General features: G+C 35.1%; 1 long non-coding RNA gene across 1 annotated transcript; it reads right to left on the bottom strand.

The window, feature by feature from the left end:
- Positions 1-1,604: 1,604 nt before the first annotated feature.
- Positions 1,605-3,584, bottom strand: LOC130561494 (uncharacterized). The gene is made up of 4 exons (XR_008963841.1): positions 3,410-3,584; positions 3,157-3,326; positions 2,368-2,500; positions 1,605-1,660 (listed from the first exon to the last, which is right to left on the bottom strand). It is a non-coding gene; the product is annotated as an uncharacterized LOC130561494 (long non-coding RNA).
- Positions 3,585-3,874: the final 290 nt, after the last annotated feature.

Here is a 3,874-nt window from a genome sequence, read left to right as displayed (position 1 = left end):
TACTATTTTGTGTGAAAAATGCTTCAAGCAAGTGATTACACAAAATTACATCATACATATGCGCATCTGACACTAAGGGGTAACACCATGTCTACCCTTTTAGGATCCTTACTAGCTAAACCAGCCGTCATTGCTCAACCAGCTTCACCAGCAGCTAGGCCAGCATCAATTTGGCATAAACTAGCCTGGACCAGATAGCAGTTCCACAAAGAAAAAAGGTTCTTCAGATTATAAAAAAGTAAGAAAGAGATGGTTCTTTAAAGAACCTTTGACTGAATGCTTCTTTGATGGAACCAAAAATGGTTCTTCTATGGCAATCGCTGTGAAGAACCTTTTAGGCACCCTTATTTTTAAGAGTGTAGAGAAGGTTGCTGCCCACAGTTTGTGAGGTTCACTTTCATTTATTGCTGCTCTGTCTTCTCTCTGAGGTAACAGAAGCATGATGCCTCATCAGAGATGGTTTCCCAACACTGTTGCTCCCTCTGTGTCTTCATGACTCAAAATCTCTCACCAGCCCTCCCAGCCAATCAACACGTTCAGATTGACTTCACATACAGTTACACCGTGTCCAACCTTGAGCCTACACTGTTAAAAAAAAGTTATTTTACAGGTTACGGTCTGTTTTTTTTTAAAGAATTTTCCCATTTTTTCATTATACAATGAAATACCGTTGTTTTACAGATATTTGCTGTATTTTAAAGTTCTGCTGTTAAATTTACAGGTTATTGCTTGTATATTGGTATTACATCAATTGTCTGTTATTAAAATGAATTGTTCTGTATTTTTACAGAGCAATGTGTAAATTTACATAAAAGGTTACAGTTTTTTTCTGTAGAAATATGAAAATGTATTAACAGAAATGAATTCAGCCAATGGGTTTCCATATTAAGTGAGGTTTTTAGGGTCAAATTATAATATTTGTACACACAGTAAATGCTCACTTTGAAGATTATTTGTCAGTTTTATTCTCTTTAATTTCCTAACCACATCTATTATGAACATCTATTTATGTCTTTTATGTTTTGCCAGAGTTGCACTTGCGGCAGGCTTGGCCCTGTATCACTGCTTTTTATTACTATTGTTGTTGTTTTTGTTATTACTATTGATATTTATATAAATTATTATTACTGTACAAATTAAAATGTGTGTGTGTTCTTGTTTAACTATGTCCTGGTAAAAAAAATGCCTGACATAAACAAAAGTTCTTAACTTAGGTTTTGTGGTCCATATTTTTTCAATGACTTCAATGTCTACAATATCCACAAACAAAACAAATGACACAATTCAAAACTTTTTTATTCAACATAAAAACAGGCATTGAGCTAATATCAAAAGCCGTGTTTACATTGAACATAAACAGAAAGTTTATAAACAGAAGTTGTTTACGTCAACATATACATTACACAATTTAACTTTAAATTTGCTTCAATAAAAACTAGCCGTCAAACCACACACATTATGTAAACAAAAACTTAAATTTTAACGATTTGACAGCATTAATAAAACAAAAACTTAAAAACAAAACAACATTCATCATTCATCTAATATTACAACCTGCCCTAAAAAAAAATAAGTATCAAAAGTGCAGTTACTAACTGTAAAAACATCTGGGATCTTGAACTTTGGCTTAAACAGGCCAACTGTGGTTCCCTCCTTGGACCTAGAAAACATATTTGTTGACAGATGTTAAGAGCTGCATTCAACTTACCAAGATGATTACCAAGTTTAATAAATGTATTATTGTCTATTAATGTATGCCATTTCCCCCTTAATAATGTCTGTTTTAACTTGATATAGCAGTTGGTGGTTATTTTAGTGTTGCAGGGGCATGATCATGTTAAATGTATGTACTATAGGGATGTAACGATTCACTCAGCTCGCGATGCGATTCACGATTCAGATGTCACGATACGATTTATTCACGATTTATTCACAATTTATTTTTACAAAATGACTTGAAACAAATTAGAAATGACCAACTTCCCTTGCATTATTTCTTAAATGCTTCACGTTTCTTTGTATAATAAAATTATGTTTCATTTCAAATAACAAAACTAAACTGCAATTTTAAAACAAATTAATAATAGAAAAAGTTTCTTTAATATAAACAAACTAATACTGTCTGTGCTTTTCTTGGATTTTTTTGCATTGAAGAAATATCAGCGTTTAGGTTTGAATTGTCACACATTATAATCGATTTTCAACCGGCTCACCGTCAATCGTTACATCCCTAATGTACTATGTATGTTTTTTAAATGCATGTACTATGTATGTTTTTAAATGCATGTACTATGTATGTTTTTAAATGCATGTACTATGTATGTTTTATAAAGTAAAACATGCGCAAAGTGACAATAAACAACTTACCAATTAAGCACTCCATTCATTCTCAGAAATGTGGTTAATGAGGGTCAGCACTTTTGGGTTGACTACATTGCTCTTCTTTTTTTCGAGACGCTCAACTTTAGAGCCCTTGTCCGGATTGATCTTAAATATGCACCTGTTGATAAAGGAGTAGTACAAAATACAAACACTGTTTTATATCAACAAAATATAAACTCACAGTAAAATAATATTAAGTTCAGATTCAAACACAAGAATCTTGCTTAAAGAATTAGTTTACCCAAAAATGAAAAATCCTTTCATTGATTACTCACCCTCACTTCATTTCAAACCCGTAAGGACTTTTTTTTATGAAATCCGAGAGCATTTTAAACCATCCATATGCAGCAAGATATAGCTACTTTCTAGGCCAAGAAAGGTAGTAGTAACAACATTGTTAAAATAATCGCAGAAATAAGCCCCGACAGTGTGATCAGGACCTGACGCAAAGCGGCTGCCTGTTCATTCTCCCTTACTTGTTTTTGTGCACAAAAAGTATTCTCTTCGCTTCAGAACATTAAGGTTGAACCACTGTTGTCACATGGACTATTTTAACAATGTCGTTACTACCATTTTGGGCCTTGAAAGTTGAAATGATGTTGCTGCCTACGGATGGTTCAGAAAGAATTTGTGTTCCCAAGATGAACGAAGGCCTTATGGGCCTGGAACACCATGAGGGTGAGTAATTAATGACAGAATTCTCATTTTTGGGTGAACTAACACTTTAAATACTCAAAAACATTCCCAATCTGAAGAGAATTAGGGCACATTTACCTTTGAAGAAACTCCAGCGTAGCCCCGAGTTCCACAGGGTAGTGCATGTTGAAACTGTAGTAACAGATGAACCCAGCTGACCAGTGCATCACTGAAGCTCATCAAATGGTCAATTATCACCTCCTGGTCTGCTGCCACCATGAAAGCTGCAGCAGATATTGGACTTGTTCCTGTGAAAAAAGTCAAAGGCAAATCCATTACTTTACGTGGCTATGGCATGTAGGGCACACAAACTCTGTTGCCGCTCACTTACCACATACAATAATGCATGGTGTGGGTGGCAGGTGTTCAGTCTCAACCTCATCTGCAATGCATGTATTGTCAACTATGTGAAACATTTTTGTCTGATCTTCTTTGAAGTATGAGAGCAGCATCAACACTGCCCCAGAGGGTCCACCACTCGCTTGGATTTCAGATCTGTCTTTTGCAGCTATGGCTGACTTCTCAACTGGAAGAGACTGAAAGTAGTCAAGAACTCTTGCAAGTTTAGTTGTCATGACCTCATCAAATGCCTCATTTATGTGCACACCAGTTAAAAGTTTGAAGTGTTTCTTCATGCCAACAAATGAGAAAAGGCAGGGCCATTCTTCTTTAAGGACCTGCATGTCCTTACCAGACGTTATGTCACTTCTCTGAGACACAAAGGTATCAGAGATTAACGAATTTATACATTTTTCATTCCTGTCATTTTCCTTGAACATTTCTTGCATCTCTTTTT

This window comes from Triplophysa rosa, linkage group LG11, assembly GCF_024868665.1.
Source record: "Triplophysa rosa linkage group LG11, Trosa_1v2, whole genome shotgun sequence".
In the NCBI taxonomy this organism is placed as follows: domain Eukaryota; kingdom Metazoa; phylum Chordata; class Actinopteri; order Cypriniformes; family Nemacheilidae; genus Triplophysa; species Triplophysa rosa.
The sequence above is the reverse complement of the archived record's forward strand: the minus strand, read 5'-3'. Positions and strand labels throughout refer to the sequence as shown.